This window comes from Cydia splendana, chromosome 9 (genome assembly GCF_910591565.1).
Source record: "Cydia splendana chromosome 9, ilCydSple1.2, whole genome shotgun sequence".
In the NCBI taxonomy this organism is placed as follows: Eukaryota; Metazoa; Arthropoda; class Insecta; order Lepidoptera; family Tortricidae; genus Cydia; species Cydia splendana.
In genome coordinates, this window is record NC_085968.1 from 6,272,816 (window position 1) to 6,278,815 (window position 6,000).

Below are 6,000 nucleotides of genomic sequence, written 5' to 3' on the forward strand. Positions count from 1 at the left end.
TGAGTATTAAGGTCAACACGTCATGTGACATTTAAGGTGACATTTAATAAATAGAAAATATATTTAATGGGGGGTTTCGGGGCCCTACCACCATCCTCTGGGCCCAAGTCAACCTCACCTGCTCGCGGTCCCCCTGCTGACAAACGGACGAGGCTATGGCGAAACGGCTTCTCCCGGCTCTGCCCGGGTTGCGCGGGTCAGATGGTAGTCGCCGCGTGTAAAAAGCCAAAACACCAAACAAAAATGGAAAGTCGAAGAAGAAAACGCACCACGGATAGGGCGCCGCCGCATAACGGCGCGCAGGGGGATCGCCCTACCCCTGCGATAAGTGGGCGAGGGCTACCGGGTCAAGGGCGGGCTCGGCCAAAGACGTTAGCCCGAAAGGTCCGCTTTGCCACGTGGAACCTTGGCACGCTGTCCGGGCGTTCCCGCGAGCTAGCCGACGTACTCGCCAGGCGGAGGGTGGCAGTGGCATTCCTGCAGGAGACTCGATGGAAAGGCAACAGGTCCCGGAACATCGGGAATGGATACAAGCTGATGTACACGGGCTCGCCGAGTGGGGACAACGGAGTGGGGGTGGTGCTCTCTGAGGAGTTCAGGGATAGCGTTTTGGACGTAAAGCGTATAAGCGACCGCCTTATGGTTGTGGAGGTGCTTATCGAAGGGGTCGTGACCAATTTGATAAGTGCCTACGCCCCACAGGCCGGTTGTAGCGATGCGGACAAGGCGATGTTCTGGGAGCATTTCGGGGAACTGCTGCAAAGCATCCCGTTGTCGCAGAGTGTTGTTGTGGGTGGCGACCTGAACGGTCATGTGGGTGAGAAGTGTGAGGAGTTTGGGCGTGTCCACGGTGGTTTTGGTTTCGGGAGCCGTAACCCCGAAGGGGAAGAAATTCTCCGGACGTGTACGGCTGCTGATCTAGCCGTCGTGAACACGTTTTTCAAAAAGAAATCCGAGCATCTGATCACCTACAGGAGCGGGAGGAGCGCCACTCAGATCGACTACTTTCTCACTCGGAGAGACTATATCGGCAAAGTAGCCACCTGTAAAGTCATACCGGGAGAGAGTCTCACTGCCCAACACCGAGTCCTTGTGATGGACCTGCTCGTCAAGCCCCGAGGCACATACCGGGAGCTGTGCCGCCCCCAAACCCGGTGGTGGCTGCTTGAAGGATCCAAGTCCCATGAGTTTGCTGCCGCTGTCAACGACCTCAGTGTTGTGACGGATGGCCATTCCGTACAGCAAATCTGGGATAGAACTCAGGCAGCCATCACACGGGCGGCGAAGGCGGTGCTGGGGGTGTCTAAAGGGGGTCGCAGGCTTGACAAGGAGACTTGGTGGTGGGACGCCACAGTCCAGAGGGAGACTAGGGAGAAAAAAGCCCTCTTTAAAAAGTGGCAAGCGTCCAGATCTCCTGAAGACCACGCGGCATACAGGGCTGCCAAACGTGCCACTAAACAAGCTGTAGCCAGAGCCAGACATAACCACTTGCGTCCTCTGTACGATAAGTTGGAGACGTCTGAGGGGCAGAAGTTCATTTATAAGTTGGCACGATCGAGGGTCAAAGCGGCGCAGGACATCTCCAAGTGCCGCTGCGTCAATGACCCTCACGGTAACCTGCTATGCGAGGATCGCGCGGTAAAGGAGAGATGGCGCTCTTACTTCCACAACCTGCTGAATAACCAGCACAAAGAGGTGCAACCTCCGGATCTCCCTCCGAATCAAGGACTAGTGCCACCGATAACGCCGGAGGAAGTCGAGGCAGCTCTTCGCCGCATGAAGAATCGGAAAGCTGTCGGAGCCGACGGAATCGCTATAGAGGCGTGGAAGTCGATGGGCTCTCAGGGTGTGAGCATACTCACTGATATTTATAACCGCATACTCCTCACCGGGAAGATACCCAACCAGTGGAGGCTGAGTATCATTACTCCAGTATTCAAAGGTAAGGGCTCGGTGCGGGAGTGTAGCAAGTATCGCGGTATAAAGGTTATGTCTCACACCATGAAGCTCTTTGAGCGCATAATCGATGCTCGGCTCCGACAGGAGTGTACAGTCTCGGAGTGTCAATATGGGTTTCGGCCAGGGTGCGGAACGATGGACCCTGTATTTGCCCTGAGGACCCTCATGGAGGGATACAGAGCAAAGAACACGCCTCTACATTTCCTGTTTCTGGACATGGAAAAGGCCTTTGACTGTGTCCCTCGTGAGATGATCTGGTGGGCGCTGCGGTCCAAGGCTGTACCTGAGGCCTATATTGACACTATCCGGGACATGTACCACGATTCTGATTCAATAGTCAGGACCGCTGTTGGTGACACCAACCCCTTCTCTGTCACTGTTGGAGTACATCAGGGCTCTGTGCTCAGCCCGTTTCTGTTTAGCGTGATATTAGACGCCCTGTCAGCCAGCATCCGAGACTACCATGAGCAGCCACCGTGGCTATTCATGTATGCTGATGATATCGCGCTGACAGACTCTGATAAGGGCCGACTTGTCCAGCGTGTGAACAGATGGAGGGGGTCGCTGGAGAACGGCGGTCTTAAACTAAATGTGGCGAAGACAGAGTACATGGCCTGCAATAGTACAGATCCTCTACCCGTCCGCATAGGCGTGGACATGGTCGAGCGCACGGATCAAGTTAAGTACCTAGGATCTGTACTTAGCACTACCGGGGACATCGACAGCGACGTCAAAGCCCGAATTTCCGCTGCTTGGGTCAAATGGCGGGAGATGACTGGGGTTATTTGTGACCCCAAAATGCCGATTAAGTTGAAGGGACAGGTCTATAAGACCATCATTAGACCTGCCCTTCTGTACGGCAGCGAGACTTGGCCTTTACTAGAGCGGCACAAGCAGGAACTGCGTGTCACGGAAATGAAGATGCTACGGTGGATGTGCGGAGTTTCACGCAAGGATCGCGTCCGAAACGCCCACATTCGGGGTAGTCTTGGCGTCCGTGACATTGCAGACAAACTGCAAGAGTGTCGCCTTCGTTGGTATGGCCACGTCTCGCGCAGACCGGCAAGTTACGTGGGTAACAAATGCCTGGCCATGCCGCCTCCTCCCGGTACGGGAAGAAGAGGCCGGCCCAAGAAGCGATGGCTTGATGTCGTCAAGGAGGACATGCGTGCCAACGGACTCACTACCAGGGATGCCGAAGATCGGGCAAAGTGGTCACGAAGGAGTCGGAAGGCGGACCCCGGGTCCTCGCGCCCCGCGCGGGGGCACAGCCGGGATTGACGCCAGGATGATGATGATGATGATTTAATAAAATAAACAATAATTCTAATTACATTTTCATAAAGGTCACCTAAATGCCACTCACGTAGGCCACTAGTATATAAGCACCAATTTACTCAATAAAGATGTTCAGTATTCAGCAGACTTTCTAGTATTCATTATCTACCCGAACACCCCACATTACATTAGAAATCAAAATCAAAAATATTTTATTGCATGGTTAAAATGGGTTAACAAAATTTTTAGGTACCTACAGGCACGCTTCGTAATTGTCGAGCAATTTAGGGTCCTAGCTGAATTGGTTGTTCCATACTTACTCGTGCTCTATGGAATGTCCAATTTAGCTAGAACCCTAAATGGCTCAACAATCACGGAGCGTGACAGTACTAATGATTCATGTTCTGTATATCCTGCCCTACAATGGCGTTAATATTTGGTTGTCATGTCTATACTTCGTTTTTAAGCATTATTGAAAAAAAAAATAGTAAATACTAATATTAACCACTAAGTACATAACTATTACAAAAAAAGCTAAATAATTATACGATTGCATGCTTAAAAAAGACACGTCACCTTCACTCTAATGCTAAACAAACGAAGAATAAGAACTAACAGCGATAAGACCGCCTGTTGCTACCTTTATCTACATTGTAAATCGGTTTTAGGGTTCCGTACCCAAAGGGTAAAACACGGGACCCTATTACTAAGATTCCGCTGTCCGTCCGTCCGTCTGTATCTCTGTATCTCACGAACCGTGATAGCTAGACAGTTGAAATTTTCACAGATGACTTATTTCTGTTGCCGCTATAACAACAAATACTAAAAACAGGATAAAATAAAAATTTTAGTGGGGCCTCCCATACAACAAACGTGATTTTTGACCGAAGTTAAGCAACGTCGGGCGGGGTCAGTACTTGGATGGGTGACCGTTTTTATAAATAATGGTACGGAACCCTTCGTGTGCGAGTCCGACTTGCACTTCGCCGGTTTTTTTTTTTATTTGTTTTTATGTTTGTGGTGTAATAAAGAATATTTTAGAGTCAGACCAAGAAAAGTCTACAGCAATTTTGATAGCACACGCAGTGCAAGTGTTATTTATATGTCATAATTTCATAGAAGCGACGTTTGAAATAATACTTGCACTGCGTGTTCTATCAAAATCGCTATAGATTTTTCTTGGCCTAACTCTACTTTAAATTACAAAGTAAGGCCTAAATTATAAAATAAGGCCCATCAATGTTTTTTTTGTGTTTATTAAACTTGATATTTTGTCTATAGTATTAGCGGACATGGCCTCAAAATTTAAACCCGCTTAAGAATCGGGCCTTATTTCGTGCATTATATACAATACTACCCATTTTTGTTTAGTCATTATTTATACTATAGAAGCATTGTTTGAGTAGCCAATTATTTAAACAGTATTTTTTTAAAGGGCAACGGTGGCAATATTTTAAGGTCTGGATAATAAGATACAGATCTTAATAAGGATATCAATGTAAGTGAATGTTACCATGACTACCAAACAAACAAATGTGATAGAATTTGCCAGCTGGCATTGTAACATTCAGACAGTTACCTATGTACCTAATCTGAAATATGAATAAATTAGTAATATTTTAAACAGGAAAGTAAACCGAATTTTGGCCTTTTGCTGGACACAATCACAATAGTAATTTGTTTTACAAGAGGGCAAAGTTTATCGCCACCGGTTGATGCATTTGCAGCACCAATGGTAGAAAATGCAAGCTCATCATCAACTGCATAATCGACGTTTGATATGACTATTGAATCCGAGCTTTTTGATCATGAATCATGATAAAACAAAATTTTAGACGGTCGCAGAATAGTGGATTTAAAATATTTATTTTCTGTGATCTCAAATATCAGGCACGATCATACAAATTGTACATTTGCTGATCTTGCCTTTGTCATTGAAAGACGTAAGGGTTTACACAGAGAATATATATTTAAGTGTAATATGTGCAAAAAAAAGGAGACGATACACTCTGAAGACCCAAAAAGAAAATGTTAGTAAATACTGCTCCTCCCCATGGTTACTTGGTTCCTTATTCAACCTACCTGAAATTAAACGAGTAGGTTAGTAAATTATATCATTTTACATTATAAAGTTAAATGTTTAGGTATCTCAATCACTTACTCACTGGTGGACATGGACGCAAAATTTTTGCCCATCTACTTATACTATCTTATAAAAAATGAAATTTTGAAAGTTAGCACGCTTAAAGTTCGTTTTTTTTGCATTAAGGTAACAGATTTTGACATGTCTTATTAAAAATTACCATTGAAAAATAAGTCATAGCAAATATGTTAGAATTATAAATCATATTAATCATATTAATGAGCAAGAGCACCCTAAACCGGCGAGCGTGTATGAGGAATGTTATGAATGTGAAGGAAGCGAAAGTGGTATGTCAGGATCGTAGCAAGTGGAAATCCGTGGTCTCTGCCTACCCCTCCGGGAAATAGGCGTGATTGTATGTATGTATGTATGTATGTATTAATTATATACTTTTTTATATTCTTTTGCTTTCATAAGTAATATAAACTAATTTTTGCTTCGAGCAACACGGAAGGGAGGCGGCATTCGCACTATTTCCCCTCTGCCGAGGTACAAGATTAGCGCGTCAATCTAATCTAGCGCGGGTAATAAAACTAGTTGCACTTGGATTTTTCACTAGACCGAGTCCAGACGCGCGCGTGAACACTGCTGCACAAAAATGCCTGTTTGCTCGGTTTTTT